At 39.8% G+C, this 20690-nt stretch overlaps 1 long non-coding RNA gene across 1 annotated transcript in view; it reads left to right on the top strand.

The window, feature by feature from the left end:
• The window catches only part of LOC121328219, a 36657-nt gene extending 23781 nt beyond the window's left edge, over positions 1-12876 (top strand). The window contains exons 2-3 of the long non-coding RNA XR_005951661.1: positions 11455-11532; positions 11699-12876. This is a non-coding gene — a long non-coding RNA (uncharacterized LOC121328219). The remainder of the gene's footprint in view (positions 1-11454; positions 11533-11698) is intronic.
• The last annotated feature ends 7814 nt before the right edge of the window (positions 12877-20690 follow it).

Below are 20690 nucleotides of genomic sequence, written 5' to 3'. Positions count from 1 at the left end.
CAGAGCTCTTGTCTTATTCACGTAACACCTCAATGCCCACACCCGGCTCAGGAAATTCAATCTCCTATCCTCATCAGAAGCAAAAGAAGGTGGAAGGAAAGACTCCAATTCCACAGATTGAATTCCACAAGAAAGCAGGGTTCTTCACCTGTCCTTGGGGAGCATCGCACTAAAAAATGCTTGGACTTGAAAGGGTTAATGCCCCATCCAGACAGTTTTGTCTTGGTCCAACAGCATTTTAAGTGATAAAAAAAATATGAAAAGTTGTTTAATTTGGAGGCTATAAATAAGGAGTAATTGCGTGGTGTCGGATTTAAAACAACCAGACCCCTTTAATGCCCTGTCTGGACAGTTTTATATTGGTCCGATTTTTACCCACTGCCAAACCTCGCCCCTCCCGCCACAGCAACAACAGTGTACAACACTGGAGAAATTATAAACTAGTATGATACCACATCATATGTAGCCAACTGTGACAGAGAGGCCATCCCTCCCATTAAACACCTGTCTGTATTCTATTCTATAACACTGGAAAACTTGGTTGATCCGTGTTATTGGTGCTGCCCTCTCAAACTGATATGACAGAGTACATTCCACTCATCCATATAAACATAGTTAGTCATAACAGCAGATTTCATGCTTTTGCTGATGGTGATATTGTCTCATGCATCTGTCGCATGGGTGTCCTGTTTTTGAAGTGCTCCCCTCTCCATGTTACTAAGAATGTGAGTGCTGGCCCAACATCCCCTCCTTCCCTGAAAAAGATTGTGTTATGCTATTGAACATCTGCAATTCCACACAAGACTGTTACGCTAGCAGAGCTCATAGATTTGTATTACAGCACTGTTGGTAGTCCTCCTGTCATATCGGAGGGAGCTCAGCATCCAATAAAAATACAAATCACACAAACGCTCACACTTGGATTACAGAAAATCATGAACCTACCTACTTCTTGCATTTGACCAGAGTTTTTGCTTGAAACAAAAAAATATAAAAAGTAATTTTTTATTCATCACCAAGTTAAGAACGTCTTTTTTCAAGATCCACAGAACCTCACGATAAACGATCCCTCTCATGACAAAAGAAATGAAATTCCAATGTATTTTATCATCAGAATATTTTTTGTTTCACAAGCATGACAGAACCTGTTTGAGTATTTCTTCATTTGTGAGAAGAATTGTTTGTTTGTGAGACGAGTGACAAAAAAAAAAGATTTTAAAAAGATAAAATAAACACATTTCAGACTCACAAAAAGAAAGATAATGTTACAGTCAGTCTTATGGAGTCCCATTGTTATAGAGACATGTCATGTTTTACTAAAGAGATATGATTTTAAGGCAGTTTCTATCATTTTTTATTTTTCACTGATTTTTTTCTGACAGAAAAAATAATAATTTGTCATGAGGCCAATTCTTCTTTTGTGTAAAATATCTAACTTGAAGATTTGTACTGAGCATGGATAAATATGTTTTCACCATGCCAGCAAAAGGCACTGTTCTGGACCAGTTTCTTTGTACCCTGAAATTTCAAATTCCAATTCCAGGCCTTACATTTTTTACCTCTCTGGATCTTGGAATCTGCACATCCGAACAAAACGACATCCTAACAACAAGACCACACATCCACATGTTTGTGCATATCAATTGAATGGGTTCAAAGTTATTAAAGTACAACAAATATGGTTTAACATTAAAGGGTCCTAACACAAATGTTTATAATATAAGTCAACATTTGGCCAAGTTCAGTTAATTATACATTGTTCCTTCTTGGTCCATTTTCAGATGTGGTGTAAAGACACATTGTACAGTCAGCTACACATTATATAATCAGAATGTTCAGTGAGGTAGGTTGTTCACTGGAGTTTATACATTAGTCTAGTGAGCAAATGTTCGAATCAAGAAAATTATTGAGTTAGCCATTTTTTTAAACTTGTGATGTCATTACGTACAGCTGTTTGTGTAACAGGGTGGATTTCTTTATATTTGTAAGCATGTTTGATTTGAATTTTAACTTATAAATATTTATATTAGTTTGTAACTTAAGTTTATTATTTGTTCATTTACGTTTTATAATTTATAACTTAGCACCTTATTCCTGTGTATGTATGTCCTTCCTCTCCTTGTATAGTTGCTGAAATTATATTTCATTTTAAGACGAATCAGCAGTGGGCTTGTGGTGGGAAAAGCCTGTTCTCCAGACTGTGTGGTAGTCCTCAGTGATTGGGTGATTTTAGCAATGTATGTGTCAGACTGTGTGGTAGTCCTCAGTGATTGGGCGATTTTAGCAATGTATGTGTCGTAACTTCCTTTATTCTTTCTTTTAAAAGCTGGCCGGTAAAAGATTCAGTGGTCCACTTTGTGTTTTAGACTTGCCCTGGGAGTCACGGTTGGAGTGGATGGCTGCAGAGAATCAACTGAGCGAATAAGAGTCAATCTACACGCTGAGCAGAGCTGAGTTGAAAGCAACCTTTCGTTTGCAAAGATGTTGCCACTGCATTTTCAACTTATCCATAGCGATGAGAATTTCTATAGCAAAAACCGAATAAGAGTTTTTCTTGGAACTGAAACTGAATTTATTTGCATTTTTTAAATAAAAGAACCTTGATAAATCCTTATATATATATATATATATATATATATATATATATATATATATATATATATATATATATAATATATAATAATATTATTTCTGGGGTGCAATTCCCCAGTGGCGTGGTCAGTCTACAGTGTTCTATAAATTCTCCCATATCTCTAACTGAGCAGGTGTTACATTTGTATAATCCAGTTTGATGTAAACCTGCTTTTGTAAGATAAGATTTGCATATATTTTTGTGTGGAAGTTCTCGTGAAATGTGTTTGTCTTGTTTTTGGAAACGTAGCTGTAGCCTACGTCACAGTTTCTCACTGTCAAGCTGAACTTTCTTTTAATTGAAATTTACTAATGTCCTGCTAAATTTGGATATAATGTAATCTGAAGGCAATATGGATCTGGTGCAAGCTGCCGCATGGTTATTGTTCCGAAGAAGAAAAAGAAAAAAAAGAATGTGGATTCACTCTATAAACGAGCAACAGGAAACCCTAGGGGAGAACCACCGTCTTGTGCCAGTTGTACTAACGAGATGAAAAAATAGGCCATGTTTTTCTAAACATTTTAAAACTAATAAGGAAGGCAGTTTAATCGAATCAGATTCTATAGTGGGGCCCCCACCTTCACCCCCAAAAAGCTTTTCATAATAATACAGTAGCCCCTCACTAAACTGAATATTTTTAGCCGACATAAGGTGTCAGGTTTAAAAAAATACAATAAACTTGCACACACATACGGTACATTTATAGTGCTTAATGTATTTTAAATGTATAGATCATTGCTCTGAAATAACAGTAATGTGTTTTGGGTAGGCTACACATTACATTATGCAAAAAATATAAATATGTACAGTATGCCTATACAATATTGTGACAGTACTCCCCCCCCCCCCCCCCCCCCCCCCCCCGTGCATATTTTGTGCCATATTTTATTATTATTATTATTATTATTATTATTATTATGATTTATGTATTGTATATATGACGGTGTAAAGCCCTTATTGTTTGACAGGACGAGCGAGGTGCTCATGTCCGCAGGTGTCCCATGTGTCCTTTGTTTTGTTTAAACCATTTATTTTGTAAATAAATGCTCCACAGTGCAGCTGTACCCCAGTCTGCTATTGTTGTGGTGCATTCAATTCCTGGCCTGACATCACCACACACGCCATCTTTGTCACAAGTATACAGTATTGCAGTTCCCTGAAAGAGAAATCGACCACCAACCAATTCTTTTGGGATATGCCTGTCACAGGTCAGGTATTCACTGAGCATTTTATGTCAAAGCTACCGTGGAGTGACGTCCTTGGTCCAGCCTCACCAAGGTAATAAATAGTCACTACACAGAGAACTTGTTCTCTTTTGCATCTAACTCGCAAATGCGAGTGATGAGACCTTGTAAGGTTTGGTGGTCATCTTCTCTTTCAGTGAACCAGGGTTACATCCATAACATATCATTCCCTTTCAATTCGAAGATGACCACCAACCAGTATTTTCGGGAAAGTATACCACAGCACGAGGGAATATGAGCAGACAGCATATGAGGGATTAGTTGCTGCTGCCAACTAGTGTTGGTGGTGTGCGCGTGCACCATCAAGGACCCTTGTGCTTAATGAAAGCTTAGAGGGATCTACCACATTAAAAAGAATCTGGTGAATCTATGCGGAGTAGCCCAGTTAGCTACAGTACAAACATTAGTCAATGAAGCACAACTAAAGAGGGCCCATGATGTAGCCACTCCTCTAGTCGAATGCGCGGCCACCCTCCCAGGTGGGGGAGCCAGCAGGAGTATATGTCGAAACTGTGTCCACAACCCAGTGGGACAGCCACTGTTTCGAAAGGGCTTGGTCCAGGGTCCTTTCACCATGACAGACAAAGAGGTGGTCAGACTGAAGCAGCACTTTCGTACTGTCCACATGGTTTCTCAATGCCCATACCAGGCAGAGCAAATTTAATCTCTGATCCTCCTCCGAAGCAAAAGGATGGTGATGGAAAGCCTCCACCTATTGGTTCAAGTGGAAAGCCGTAACAACCTTAGGGAGGAAAGCCGGGTTCGTGAGCAAACAATACCCTGTTTCCATCATCACAAATATGCATACAGGCACAGTGCACTGACGGAGCCTGTAGCTAACTAACCCGCATAGCAGAGATGATGGCTAGCAAAAAAGGTTGTCTTCATAGAGATATATTTCAACTTTATGGAATGTTTAGGCTCAAATGGGGTCTTAGTGAGAGTGTTGCAGGATCTCCTCTACTGCTGGCCCATTAAAAGACCTGTTGTGTTGATCAAGCACATTACTTGCGCTACAGCTGTGTAAGCTTTCTTATGGTGGGCCTTTGTGATCCTGCATGGGCAATTAGGGCATACAGGGTCCTTGGCCAAACCTCCTACTGGAGGGGCTCGCATCAGGGCTGTTTTGGTGTATAGTCCACCGGCGGAAACTACACTAGCCCCAACGCCCCTATGCCTTACAAGGTTGGTCGGTGCCAGGAGGATTGGACCTCCAGGAAATCCATAGGAAAAGGCTGGATAGCAAAGCTTGCACCAGTCTAAATACAGAATGCTGCTGTTCTGGCGTTGCATTCCAGGGAACCTAGAGGAAATTGGAGACTTGTTCCATGAGCATTCAAACTGAGCTTGACCGAGGGGTCACATCAGTCTCACATCTCAGAGCTGGGCCCTGTATCCTGAGTCACTTCCTGGACCTTTCTCTCCTGCCGCGCCAGGGAGTCTCCATTCCAGGATGCTCTGATGTAAGTTGTGTCTTGGTCCCCTTCGCTCATCGCCTCACCTCGGTCCAAGACGTTGTTAACTGCCAGTACAGGGGCAGAGATGAGGCAGGCGCAGGGGGCAATGCTTGCTGCCTGACCAGATATTCAAGGACCTGGTCCATCTGGCTCTTCAGGTCCAAGATGTCTTTTGCCTGTCTGCTGTGCCTAAATCACTTACTGCTCCTTGTGGGAGACCGTGTGCAGCTACAGGCTCGGTGGACAAAAGCCTATGCAGAGGGAATACCCTGCGACAGGGTGGGGCTGTGGGGCTCCAAGGGTTTCGATGCACCGAGGCTCTGTAGCACTGAAGCACTGAATGCACCGAGGGTATCGATGCAAAGGGTGCTTATGCACCGAAGGCGCTGAAGCACCGAGGCTCTGGAGCACCGAGGGTGTTGAAGCACAAATGCTCTACAGCACCAAAGCATCACATGTGCCAAGGGTATTGATGCAGAGAATGCCTGTGCAACAAAGGCACCGAAGCACCAAGGCCTCAAGGCTCTGGAGTACTGAGGGTGTCAATGCACTGAGGCTCTTCAGCACTGAAGTACCGGATGCACTGATGGTATTGATGCACTGAGGATCTGCAGCACTAAAGCACCGAATGCACCGAGGGTATCGATGCAGAGGGTGTCTGTGTACCAAAGGCACCGAGAGAGTTTCATGCATTTAAATGATGATTTTTTTCGACTTATCTACACACCTTATTCCACACTGTTAAGGGGAAAAAAACATTTATTGAGAAAAAAATTATATATTAAAAATACAAAACTTAAAGATCATAATTTTGATAATTTGAGATAATACTTGGTGGAAGCACCTTTGGCAACAATAACAGCTGTGAATCTGTTGGGATAGAGATTTACCAACTTTGCACACCTAGATTTGGCAATATATGACCATTCTTCTTTACAAAACTGACTTGCTCTGTCAAGTTTCTTGGGGAGCTTTGATATACAGCAATCTTCAAGTCATGCCACAAAGGACATTTACCTTTTTGTTCCTTAGCCACTCCAGTGTAGCTTAGGCTGTGTGCTTTGGGTCATTGTCATGCTCAAAGGTAAACTTCCATCCCAGTTTCAGCTTTCTTGCAGAGGACAGCAGGTTTTCTTCAAGGACTTCTCTATACTTTGCTCCATTAATTTTCCCTTCTATCCTAACAAGTGCTCCAGTCTCTGCCGATGAGAAACGGCCCCATAACATGATGCTGCCACCAACATGCTTCACAATAGGGATGGTGTTCTTTAGGTGATGCGCTGTGTTGGGTTTGCACCAAACATAAGGCTTTACATTTAGGCTAAAAAGTTCGATTTTAGTTTCGTCAGAGCAGAAAACTTTTTGTGACATGGCTACAGAATCTCCTGAGTGTTTTTTTTTGTGTACTTCAAACTGGATTCAAGGTGGGCTTTCTTCAGTAATGGCTTCCTTCTTGCTACCCTACCATACAGGCCAGATTTGTGGAGTGCTTGGGATATCGTCACATGCACACTGACCAGTCTTGGCCATAAGCCTGTAGCTCTTGCAAAGTTTCCATTGGCCTCTTGGTAGCCTCTCTGATCAGTCTCCTTCTTGCTCGGTCATCCAGTTTGGTGGGACAGCCTGATCTAGGCAGGGTCGTGCTAGGGCCATACACCTTCCACTTCTTAATAATCATCTTGACCATGCTCCAAGGGATATTCTAGGCCTTTGATGTTTTTTTATACCCATCCCCTGATCTGTGCCTTTCAACAACTTTGTCCTGGAGTTCTTTTGAAAGCTCCTTGGTGCTCATGGTTGAGTCTTTGCTTTGAAATGCACTACCCAGCAGAGGGAACCTACAGGAACTGCAGAATGTATCCTGAAATCACGTGAATCACTACAATTTAACACAGGTGGAGCTCACTTAACTTGGTATGTGATTTTGAAGGTGATTGGTTACACCTGAGCTAATTTAGGATTGCAATTACAAGGGGGGTGTCAAGCTATTTCAGTTTTTATTTTAATTAATTTTCTACAAATTTCTAGAATATTTTCCTTTCACTTGGAAGTTGTGGGGTAAGATGTGTAGATAAATGATTTATATATATTAGGCCGCACACACCGAGAGGGAGGGCAATGGCGTCGACTCAACAGTGGGTACAGCAGCTCTGGGTCCCAATGGAGGAAGCGATTCTCTTTCTCTGTCTGTGTTGTTTTTTTTTTTTTGTTTTTGCTGCAAGAGCAGAGGAAAAAACATAAACAACAGATGCTACAGGTTAGAAAGCAGCTTACAACCGACGAGCAATGTAAGCTGTTGAAATAAAGAAATACATTTTTTTTAAATATTATTTAAATGTTTGCTGTGGAATTATCAGACAATTTGAAGTGATAGCTATTTTACAGAGAGTTATACCTACCTACCTACCTGATGGTGAGAAGCAAAAGAGAACAAGTTCTTTGTGTAGTGACTGTTTATTACTTCAGTGAGGCGGGACCCAGGACATTACTCCACAGAGGGCTTTGATATAAAATGATCAGCAAATACCTGACCTATGGCAGGCTTATCCCAAAGCTATTGGTTGGTGGTCGTCTTCGAATTGAAAGGGAGTCAAATAAATATCTACAGCACTTTCTTTTTACTTTCACCTGTAGCTAGGCTAGCGGTAACACAAGATAAAACATGCTGCTGCATTGTACACGCTGGTGAAAGGCAGGCTTATAAATGCCTCTTTCACTCTAAATGGGAAAATGAATGGCAAATAATAGGCAAAATGGGGAAAATATACTGTGAAAGATATTAGAAATTGAATTGCTTAATTATAAAAAATAAAACAACTGACAATAAGGTAGAAGTAAATAAATGTGTGTGTGTGTTTTTTTTGTTTTGTTTAGTTTTTTAGGATTTTAATGCTGATGTGCTGGGGAGGTTTCGGCTGATCCCCGGAGCCAACGAGAATCTTAATTTTGTTGTGTTTCACCTTATTATATTATAATGGATTTTAATTGGAATAAAGTAAAAAAAAAAAAAAAAAAAAATCAGAAAGGGGATATCCGCTCTCCCCAACAGCCAGCCATCACGGAAACTACCTTCCTCTCCAGTGTTTTTAGTAGCTGTTTGTCGAGATGAATGCATCGTGTGTAGAGCCCACCTATCACAATGCCATAATATTATTGTTGCATATAATCTACACATTCATTGAGTGGTACCCTTTTCGACACACAGAATGATATTCGTCAACACTCTGTGCTTTTATTTGAATATGTGTGCCAAACACAGCTCCAATCACACTGGAAAAACCACAGATGGAATGAAAACCTTCCTTACCGTAATTCTCGTATGCACCAGGTAATGTATTCAGCGTGGTTTGTAAGGGCAGTACTTACATTCTCAATGGAGCGGTACACTGATGCATTGCCAGTGTATTACCCAATACGTTATGGAAGGAACCGCTGGCAAGGAAAAGTAACGCGGCTAACACTTGAGCTTCTGTAGACAGGGCATGATGTCTCTTTGTTTGACTTCTCACATATGTCTCAAGAAAGGTTGCCAAGAGGCGTCAGAACCTCGGGACACTTTAAGGCAGGTCAGGTTTTGCAACTCACCTCTCTAAACTGCAATGTATTCAGCAAAATGAGTGTGAATTGTGCAAACTGTTGCTAAATTAAATTAATTGTTTTACTTAATTGTTACCAAAAGCACAAACCTGCCTGTGAGGATTGTTTTCAGCAATCAAGCCAATACAGCAGCTGATTGGCTTTCTGAGTCCCTTTACATGTTGAATACATTGCAGTTTAGAGAGGTGAGTTAAAAAACCTGACCTGCCTTAAAGTGTCCCAAGATTCTGGAGTCCCAAGTGAAATGAAGAGCTGATGGATGTCCTCCCTTTTTTAACAGTACTTGGCTATTATATAATGGACCATTAATTTTCACTATAGAAATAAATAAAGAAATTGTTGAAGGCTGGCGAAAACAGCTCACCCCAAATCGATGATTTAAGTGACCAGTAAGAACTGATTTAATTGGAAAAAATGGTCTGTGAGATTTTCTAATTGAAAATAATGGTTAGTACAACAACCACAGTAATTATGTAGTGTTGCGGGTAACTTTATAGAAATGTAAACAACCCACATGGATATATATATATATATATATATATATATATATATATATATATATATATATATATATATATATATATATATATATATATTAGTGGCTTGCAAAAGTATTCAGACCCCTGACCAATTCTCTCATATTACTGAATTACAAATGGTACATTGAAATTTCGTTCTGTTTGATATTTTATTTTTTAAATACTGAAACTCAGAATCAATTATTGTAAGGTGACATTGGTTTTATGTTGCGAAATATTTTTAAGAAAAATAAAAAACTGAAATATCTTGCTTGCATAAGTATTCAACCCCTGTGCTGTGGAAACTCCCAGTTTGCACAGATGAAAGACATTGCCCTAGAGGACACAATTACCTTACCATTGGCCTCCACCTGTGAACCATTAAAGTTGCTGTCACATTTTCTGGATAAAAACCCCACTGTTGAAGGATCATTGGTAAGGCTGTGAATCTGAAGGAAAATGAAGACCAAAGAGCATTCTACAGAAGTTAGAGATAAAGTAATACAAATGCATAGATTAGAGAAAGGGTACAAAATAATATCCAAGTGTTTGGATATCCCAGTGAGCACAGCTGGATTAATAATCAGGAAGTGGAAGCTGCATCACACCACCCAGGCACTGCCAAGAAAAGGCCATCCTTCAAAACTCAGCGCTCTAACAACAAGGAGACTTGTGAGAGAAGCCACAGAGAGGCCAACAATCACTCTGAAGGAGATACAGACTTCAGTGGCTGGGAGTGGAGTAATGGTGCACCAGTCAACCATATCAAGAGCTCTGCATAACACTGGCCTTTATTGGAGGGTGGCAAAAAAGAAGCCGTTACTCAAAAAGTACCATCTGAAAGCACGTCTGTAGTTTGCCAGAAAGCATGCGAGTGACCCAGCTGCGATGTGGGAAAAGGTTTTGTGGTCAGATGAGACCAAGATAGAGCTTTTTGGCCAAAACGCAAAGCGCTATGTGTGGCGCAAACCTAACACTGCTCATGCCTCAAGTATGGTGGTGGCAGCATCATGCTGTGGGGATGCTTCTCATCAGCAGGGACTGGGCATCTTGTTACAATTGAAGGAAGAATGGATGGAGCAAAATACAGGAAAATACTACAAGAGAATCTGCTTCAGTCCGCTAAAAAACTGAAGCCAGGGAGGAAATTTACCTTTCAGCAGGACAATGATCCCAAGCACAAGGCCAAAGCAACATTGGAATGGCTCAAGAACAAAAAGGTGAATGTCCTACAGTGGCCCAGTCAAAGTCCTGATCTCAATCCCATTGAGAATCTGTGGCTCTATTTGAAAATTGCGGTCCACAAGCGTCGTCCAACCAACCTGAACAACCTGGAACAAATCTGCCAAGAAGAATTGGCCAAAATCACTCCGAAACTGTGTGCAAAGCTGGTACATACTTACCCCAAAATACTTAAAGCTGTTATTGCAGCGAAAGGTGGCTCTAACAAATATTAATGTGTGGATGTTGAATACTTATGCAAGCAAGATATTTCAGTTTTTGATTTTTCTTAAAAATATTTCCCAACATAAAACCAATGTCACCTTACAATAATTGATTTTGAGTTTAAGTGTTTTAAAATAAAATATCGAACAGAATGAAATTTCAATGTACCATTTGTAATTCAGTAATATGAGAGAATTGGTCAGGGGTCTGAATACTTTTGCAAGGCACTGTGTGTGTGTGTGTCTATATATATATATATATATATATATACGGATATATATATAATATATATATATATATAATGATTGACAAACAGTTTTGTTATTACCTTCATCCAGTTTGTTATATCTAAATAGTCCCTAAGGTATCAAAAACAAAACCTGGAAGCACAATGTAATCAAATGAACGCTGCACAATGGCATCTCACAGCAAAAGTGCCTTCATTGTGCTTCCAGGTTTTCTGTGAACTTTGGTGGTTATTTCAAAGTTATTCATCTCAGGCCTTATGTTAAGGTTATCTGCCATAAGATAATTAATAATCATATTTTTTTTTTTTTTAGATTCTATGACCCCTTCAAGTATCTGTGCCCTTCATCACCCAAACCTTTCAAGCAATTAATAAGGCTCATTCATCCATTGTAAGTTTACATGATGTAGACTGGGCTAAATGCACTACTTATGTTCCATTGTTCCCATAAATCATTAGAAATGTAAAGGAGGGCTAACCTTTGCTTTAAAATCAGTTTCTTACCTTGTTTACAGATCCTCATTTGTGTCCTCACTTGTTTTATTTTTTTAATTTAGGGTAATTGTAATCTCTCTGAGAGGTCAGGAGGCAGATCTTGGGATCCACCAATAAAAATAATGTGCTGTGACAGGAAAGAGGCAAGGAAAACGACAAGAAGGAGAGAGGAGGAAGACAGCCACGAGACAGCACAAGTTCACGTACCCAGACCAGCAGATTGACGGTGGCTGGGTCGTACAGATCATAGTTAGCTCTGGGGACTTGGGCAACCTGGTGCCAGTATACTGAGGGAAGACCAAACTATAATTAATGAATTAATTCTTGCGTAGATTAGAGAGGGGATTGCGAGACCCTCCTGAGAGCAGAACCTTTGTTTGTAGTTTTTCCGTAGTGTTTTGTTTTCTTATGTTTTGTTCGCCGTTGGAGTATTATTATTATTATTATTTTACATAACAAAGAGAAACTGTCTGGGCTCCAGAGTGGCACATCCAATGAAGGCACTCCACATGGAGTGCAGGATGTGCCCTATAGCCTGGAGGTCACCGGTTCAAGTCCAGGCTATTCCATTGCTGACTGTGGACAGGAGATCCCAGGTGGCAGTACACAACTGGCCCTGCACCACCCGGATGGGCTTAGGTTGACCAGAGGGTCCTCGGCTCACCACGCACCAGCAACCCCTGTGGACTGGCCGGGCGCCTGCGGGCCTGCATATAAGTTGCTCAAAGCTACATGGTCCTCCAATGCTGTAGCTCTGAAGTGGCTGCATGGCAGGCCTGCAGAGTGAAAAGAAGCGGGCAGCTGACAGCGCACGTTTCGGAGGACGCGTGTGTCCATCTTCATCTCTCCTGAGTCAGCACGGGGGTGGCAGCGATGTGTCAGGTTGAAGTAAAATTGGGGAGAAAATCAGAAAAATAATTGGTTCTAAATCTTAAATTTTAAAAAAAACGACAAAAAAAGGTACATTCCTGGTGTCATCCCACTGGGGTAAAACAATAAAATAAATTTTGTGCGCCAGAGCGATGTTTTCAGTGATCAATCTCACCACACCTGCCCACAGTAATCAAATATAACACTATAGTTAACAGCTGCATACTGATACCTTTGCTGTCAGTCACATAGTCTGATTGTATTTAGATCATTAAAGTGACTATGAACTACTACACATGAAGTCCTTAGGTACCAGGAAGCAGCAAAAATGTTTTTGTCTACAGCACTGTCTTTGAAATATTTGCATTTTGTAAAATGAAGTATAAATAACATAAATAAAAAAACAAAGCATCTTCAACAGAAGAAGGGGGCTCATCAATACTATCGTGAGTGCTAATAAATTTAAAACATTAGATACACTCAATAAATTTAACTTCCATCTTTCAGCTGTATTCGATAAATACATTATTTATATTTGGAATTCAACTTGGAATGTGCAGCAAAAACGTTAACCAAGACAGCTATTGGGTTACACTTACATGCTGTAATGTTCTCAAATAATGGCCTTTGTGGATAATCATAAACCGATTCTCAAAACAGAAACAGACATGTTTTAAACACAGCTGCAAGTTGCTGTCTTATTTAATGCCACTGTATAACACTGATCTGTTTGTCTGCCATGTTTGTTTGACACATGATGCTCCCATTGTGCACCATTTTTTTTTATAAGAACATGACTTCAGTATCTGAAGTTACTTCCTGAAATGGTCTCTTGAGACTTTGACAGTGTGTTGACTGCAGCTTTGTAGAAATATAGTACTGCCACAAAAGGGTATCATTTTTTATATGTTACCCTCAAACATGAGTAAGTGATTCATAAAATAAAGAAATGTACCAAATATGAAGCCAGTATCTTAAAGCTTTTGGTCTTCGTAATATTGAAAAAAGGGACATGATCAGTTTTTGCCATATTTAGTTAAAGGTCCATGTGGCAGAGCAAAGCTCTGCCCTTTTAAATTGGCAGGGATGGGGTTAACTTCCCCTGCCTGCCTGGGTTTATTATGTTCAGGTGGCTGGGGTTGATTAGTTGATTAGGTTGATTAACGATCAATCAGCGCCCAGCCACCTGATATAAAAGGAGGCCTCAGCTTCTCATTTGAGAGAGGAGGGAGCTGAGGAAGCAGGTTGGTGTTTGTTTTGTGGTTTTTGAATTTTCTAAATCCAGTGAAGGCATTGCCCAGCCTGGAAACTTTATTTTTGTGAGTTTTGTTTTTCCTTTATTTGTGTTTGAGTATCTGTTATTTTGCCCTTGTGCACTTTATTTTTGTTTATTTATAATAAAATAGTTATTTTTTTGAACTGCAGTCTGTCTCTGGGCCTCTATCCACTCGCCAGCCTGCCACAGTCCATAACACAGAAAATATTAAGTCCATGTGCTCAAGTGGTTTATTATGAGGAATTAGTTGTTGAACAGGTGGAGAGGGATTGACAGAAACATATACAATTCCCTTAGAGTGCATAATAATAGTATGGTTGTTGCACTGTACAACAGTGTAATATAAAATTAATGCAGTATGCATATGTGAAAAGTACTTTGAGCACTTTGTAAGTTATCTCCTTTATAAATAACCTTACTGCAACCATTTCACACAGTGTCCCGGTTTTCCTGGTGCCACAGGCCTCCAGATAAAGACAGCTAATGTGAGGTACCATGGGAACAACATATCCCCCCACATGCAGAACTCATTGTCTGAATGGACGACTGCACTGCATTCATCATCTCTGTAAACTGATGCTCCGCTCTCTTCATTCTTTGCAGACAATGCCATGGATAAACACCTGCAAAGGTAGCTCCAGTGACACAAAGCAGTATGAGCTCATGATGGATCAGCTATCAGATTCTTACTCAGACATGCATATTTAACTGCAGTAGATCAATGACAGAATTATGCAGTGCATTCAGTATTTGATACAAGCATATTTCTTTTAATCTAACCAAGATTTAGATAATGCATTTTAAGGCACTAGACTTTTTATACAATAACTGAATTGAATAAAAAAGTATAATTATGAATGACATTAGTGTTATACTAAATGACAACAGAGAAATTATTGACAAAATTCTAGATTGAGTATGCTCTATTTATTTCAGGCATCTTCAAGCATGTGTTCATGCAGCCAGTGTGTTAATAAATGATGTTCCAAATGTATACCATAAACAACATAAATAAATAACATTTCATATTATTTATCTATCCAATACTTGAAATACTTAAATGTCAACTGCAGGATTTCCTTGGCTACATTTCTAAACATAAAGCCACATTTAATTCTATCCATAGACATTTTAAATAAATGATGTAGAACACAGTCTGTAAATATTACTGCATGGTATTTCTTGGCAAAAGCATGTTATTTTTGCTTATGACACATCATAGCATAAAATAACATCTGTTGGGCCTGTCATAGCAAAAGTTAAAATCAGGTGAGTTTGTCATACTGGAGGTACATTTTGCTCCTTAGCCAGATCTAATATCTTCTGGTATTTCAGTTCAAGAAGAACTGTTTTTTTTTTTTAAACACCACATTGAATGTGAAACATTTACAAAGATTTATCATTCACTTTAAATATTTTAAGCATGCTTGAGACCCTTACAATACTGTAGTGAACCGTAGTTCCCGCAGGCAGACGCATCACACAGGGCGAGGCAATCCACACACAGGGCGGGTGCGAATCTGGGACCTCTCGCACTAAAGCATAGTGCCAATACATCATATCAGGCTTATGTCTTCATGTGTGATTACATCACCTACCAGCCCTGCTGAATTACTTAGTGTGCATGTATAGTGGAAGGCAGCAGCAGGGCTGGTGGGTGATGTAATTACACAAAGCTAGAAGCCCGATATACGCAAAGGTGCTGGTTCTTTTGTACAGCGGTATCGGTGCCATGCTTTATTGCGAGAGGTCCCGGGTTCGCGCCCACCCTCTGCCTGTGTGTGGATTGCCTCGCCTTGCATGATGCGCCTGCCTGTGGAAACTGAGGTTTGCTACAATACAATAGAAACCATCAAAACGAAAATAGGGAAGTAATTGAATCAATTTGAGAATGATACCAAACCAATGAACGAGGAACAGGAACCGACAAATAGTACAGCTCCAGTCGTGGCTTTTAGAAGGGATGCAAATGCAGCTGACATTTTGTTCCACAGTAAACATAACCGTTTTGTTCTTTAGTCGACTACCGGAAATGGCTTTCTTAATGAGGTGATTGACAGGTAGGAGGACGGACTACAATGCTGTAGTTACTACATTCCCTCCACGTCAGAATGATTGCATATATTGAAAACTTAACTAAAGGTATTGATGTAGACTGCTTGACCTCAGAGTGGTTGTGAGGGGGATTATATTGTCCTTAACTCTTGCATACAACCATTTTCTAGACTATGGGCTCTATGTATCATTTTCTAGACTATGGGCTTTATGTATTATTATTATTATTATTATTATTATTATTATTATTATTATTATTATTATTATTATTATTATTATTATTATTATTATTATATTATTATTATATTTAGGCGACTCTGACTACTCTTTCTGTACATGGATAATGACTCCAGTAAGTAATCCAGGAAGTGAAGCAGCACTAAAATACAATGGTGCTGTTTGCAGAACAAGAAATGTGATAGAACGCACCTTTGGAACTTTAAAAATGAGATTCAGGTGTTTGGATAAGCCTGGAGGAGACTTGCAATACTCTCCTCAAAAAATCTTGTCATATTTTTGTGGTATGCTGCATGCTTCATAGCCTAGTCTGAATGCTTTGAAATGCTAGAAAATGGTAATAGTGCTTTGAGACATGTCAATTACTTTCCAACTTGCATTGAAAACAAAAAATGCATGCAAATATATTTCTATTCTGCAGCATGAAGTGGGTGTGGGTGTGGGTGGGTGTGTGTGTGTGTGTGTGTGTGTGTGTGTGTGTGTGTGTTGAAGTGTACATGTATATCCATTGCTATAGCACTGGTGGACCTTGATGATGGATGTCTCTTGTGTCATCTTACAAAATATCACATTACAGAATATTACATTACAGATAACAGCAGTTATAAAGTACAGTAACATCAGTAGAAAATAAAATACATTTACAAATAAGAGCAAAATAAAGAATGCAGTAAGGAATTACGTTTAGGAGCAAATTCAACTAAGAGCAGTTAACTTATGGTAAAAATATCTGAGTAAAGTCCATTAAGAGCATATAGTAAGTACGATAAATGGATGAGAACAATTTCAAATAAGAGCAAGAAACGTGAACACAGATACCTATAAAAGTAAAATCAAGTACATCATTCCGGATAGTAGTTATAATTAAGAGCAGTGGTAGAATGCTTGAATTCAGTGCAAGTATGATTGGATGTAAGTAATGGTTCAATTGGGTGCCTGTGGCAGTGTGCCCACCCCTGTGCATATTTATGTTTATATGTTGCGTGTTGTGTGTTAATGTTGGTGTATAGTCGTTTGTACACAGGATATAAATGGGTCTGTGTAACATGAATTATTTAAAATGTATATTTCTATTTAGGCACGAGGATTGCACAGCACTTCACGTGCAGGTAAAATGTAATTATATGTGAGCACGGGAAATTGCACTAAATTAATTCATGTGCAGTTGTGCAGAGACTCCAGTTGAAATATTGATTAGGAATCGAGTCTCAATACAGCTGCATAAAAGCAGCATGTTTTCATTCACTCAGGGTTGTGTGTTCAGGAGTGGAGAATGGGTGTGGAGAGGAGAATAAAAAGCAAGAGAAAATAAATAATTGCTATAACGTACTGGAAGCACCAGCACTGTACTTGTTTGTCTGTTTTGTCGTTTTGTTACTGTTTTGTCATTTTGTTCATCTATTTATTTTGGCATCAAATGCTGTGTGCTGTTTTTGTTTAAATCTTTTTTCTTTCATTAAAACACTGAGCGCAACCATTGTTCTCAGTTTCAACCCCAGTACTACCTGCTTGTGTTATTGTTTCTGGCCTGACATCAACCCTACAACCAGCCTGTTCACACTATAGTGGAGAGTTGTGAGGTTTACTGATGCTGTCTGAACAGGTGTGTCTTGAGGAGGTGCCAGAAGGTGGTCAGGGACTGAGTAGTCTTGATATCCATGGTTAGGTTGTTCCACCACTGAGGGGCAAGGGTGGAGAAGGAGCGGGCTCTGGAAGCGGGGAAGTGGAGTGGGGTACAGCTAACCTGCCTGTAGTGAACAAACAGATGGGGGTGTAGGGAGAAATGATAGGAGGGAGCAGAAAGGTTGAGACAGCGATAGGCGAGAACAAGTTTTTAATTGGATGCAAGCAGCAATAGGGAGCCAGTGGAGGGAGCAGAGCAGCAGTGTAGCATGAGAGAAATGAGGACAAGATGAGCAGCAGAGTTTTGGATGAGCGGATGGACAGCAGACGCAGGGAGGCCGGCCAGGAGAGAGCAGTAGTCAAGGCGGGAGAGTACCAGAAGATCTGGGAAGCATCAGCATAGAAATGATACAAGAAGCCATGGGAGGAGATGAGGGGACTCAGGGAGCTGGTGTAGAGAGAGAACAGGAGGGGTCCCAGGACTGAGCCTTGGGGGACACCTGTCAAAAGAGAGCAAGAGGCAGAGGGTTAGCCATACCAGGACACCCGGTGTATGCAATTGGAGAGGTAGGAGGAGAACCAGGCTAGATTAGTGCTGGAGAGTCCCAGGTCAGCGAGGGAGGACAGGAGAATTGAGTGGTCGACTGTGTCAAAGCCAGCAGACAGGTCGAGGAGAATTAGAATAGAGGAGAGGGAGGAAGCATTGGTCAGAGATTTAGTGACAGAGAGAAGAGCAGCTTCTGTGCAGTGTGCCAGGAAAAAACCAGATTGGAGGGGGTTTAGCAGAGAATGTGTTGACAGCAAAGCTGAGAGCTGGCGATGTACCTCTCGCTCGAGGGTGGTAGAGAGAAATGGGAGAAGGGAGACACGAAGTGAGTAAGGGGTCCAGGAGGTTGGTAGAGAACAATGAGGAGGAGGTGAAAGGGGAGGTAATTTTTCAACAGTATGAAACTCAGAGGTTAGCGGCAGGGAGAAGCCAGAGGACAAGAATGAGAGGAGAGAATTACAGGGATAGTCATCATAGGGAGCAGTAGAGGAAAGGAAGTAGAAATGGCTAAGGGAGAGGGTGGTGCCAAGAGGGATACAAAAACAAACAGGTACAGGAGGAGCGACAGCATTTAATTAAAAAAAAAGAAAAAAAAAAGAAATGTATGCATACCTGGTCTGGAGATGGAGCCCTCAGTTTGATGCTTGGAAACATTTCCAAAGGTGGGCTCAGCAAAAAAAAAGTTTGACAGCCACTAGTTAGACCCGGCCCTTTGGTGATGAAGCCCTTTGGTGAGCTGGCACTGAGTGTGGCACACTAGGTTAGGTTCAGTGCTTATATACTGCCCTGGACGTCGAGAACTGTGTGCATTAGACAATGGCTTGCAAATTACCTTAAATCAAGTCAGCCGTGCCCTACTGCAATTTGACAAATTGTTAATTCAACACAACTCACATTACAGCATCAGACTAGCAGTAACTCACTTTGCAATTAAAACAAACCAATACTTATTTATTTACTTGCAAGAGTGATCTGATCCATCTGCTAGCCTGCTTGCAGCGTTACCATTTATAATGCAGTCTTCATTACAATTGAGAGCAAGGATTATTATTCCTGCACTGAACCTTCTGTTAAACTGAACAATTGGACTGCACTGTAGTGGGAGTTAGACTGCAGTTCCAATGGGATTTTACTACATTACAGTGTTAAACTGAGGTTACAATGATTATTACAGTCTAGTGTTAAACTGCAGTTACAGTGTGTTTTTACTGCTTTTTTGGTGTTGAATTGCACTTACAAAGTGATTCTATTAAATGTAATCCAAACTGCATTTACAATGTAATTCTGCATCTCCGTTGAAAATGTAACAAAAAATGATGTCTAGTAAGAGAGGGCAACTTGTGATTTTTTTGTTTGTTTTTTCTTTGTTATAAAATACACTTTGCTGAGATACCAGTGTTGCTAACAGGAAAAAATAAATCGGTAACACTTTAGATTAGGGATTCAATTTAAGTGATTATAAACAATCTGTAAACATGTTATTAATTATGCTATTAACAATTATGATTATGAATACAAATAATAAGAGTATTATTACACACTTTTGTCATTGTTTTTTTCGCTATTGTTTATAATCGCATATAAAGGATATAGTCTGTCTGTCTGTTATGTTTTATCACCACCCTGAGAGCTTGAACAGTATTTCTTTTTAAATCTATCACCTCTGTATGCAAAGTGAATATGCAATCATTTGAAAAACTAAGAAAATTAACCATATCAAAAGACTTATTGTATTGTTTCAGTAAAAAAAAAAAGTATATTGAGGAAAACCTGCTGCCCTCTGCAAGAAAGCTGAAACAGGGACGGAAGTTCACCTTTCAGCATGACAACAACCCAAAGCACACAGCCAAAGCTACACTGGAGTGGCTAAGGAACATAAAGGTAAATGTCCTTGAACAGTTTTGTAAAGAAGAATGGTGAAATATTGCCAAATCTGGGTGTGCAAAAGTTGGTAGAAACCTATCCCAACAGACTCACAGCTGTTATTGCTGCCAAAGGGGGGTGGAGACTTATCCAATTATGATCTTTCAGTTTTGTATTTTTAATATATAATTTTTTTTTCAATAAAAACTTTTTCCCCTTAACAGCGTGGAGTATGGTGTGTCGATAGGTGCAAAAAAATCCTCATTTAAATGTATGAAACTCTGAGGCACTGACACAAAAAAAATGTGAAAAAAGTTCAAGGGGGTGTAGACTTTCTATAGCACTGTGTGTGTATATATATATATATATATATATATATATATATATATATATATATATATATATATATATATATATATATTATATATATATTGTTGCAACAATTAAGCAGATTAGACATTAATATTTGGATCTAGTCCGATAGGAAAGCCTGGGCTGTCCCGGCAGGCCGATCAGGGTGCTTCTGTCCCTGGTTTTAATTGGAGGAGCCATTTACATCCTCCTGCCCCCTTCTAAAGCACTG

Source organism: Polyodon spathula, chromosome 2 (assembly GCF_017654505.1).
Source record: "Polyodon spathula isolate WHYD16114869_AA chromosome 2, ASM1765450v1, whole genome shotgun sequence".
Classification (NCBI taxonomy): domain Eukaryota; kingdom Metazoa; phylum Chordata; class Actinopteri; order Acipenseriformes; family Polyodontidae; genus Polyodon; species Polyodon spathula.
This window is presented reverse-complemented; position numbering and strand designations above follow the sequence as displayed.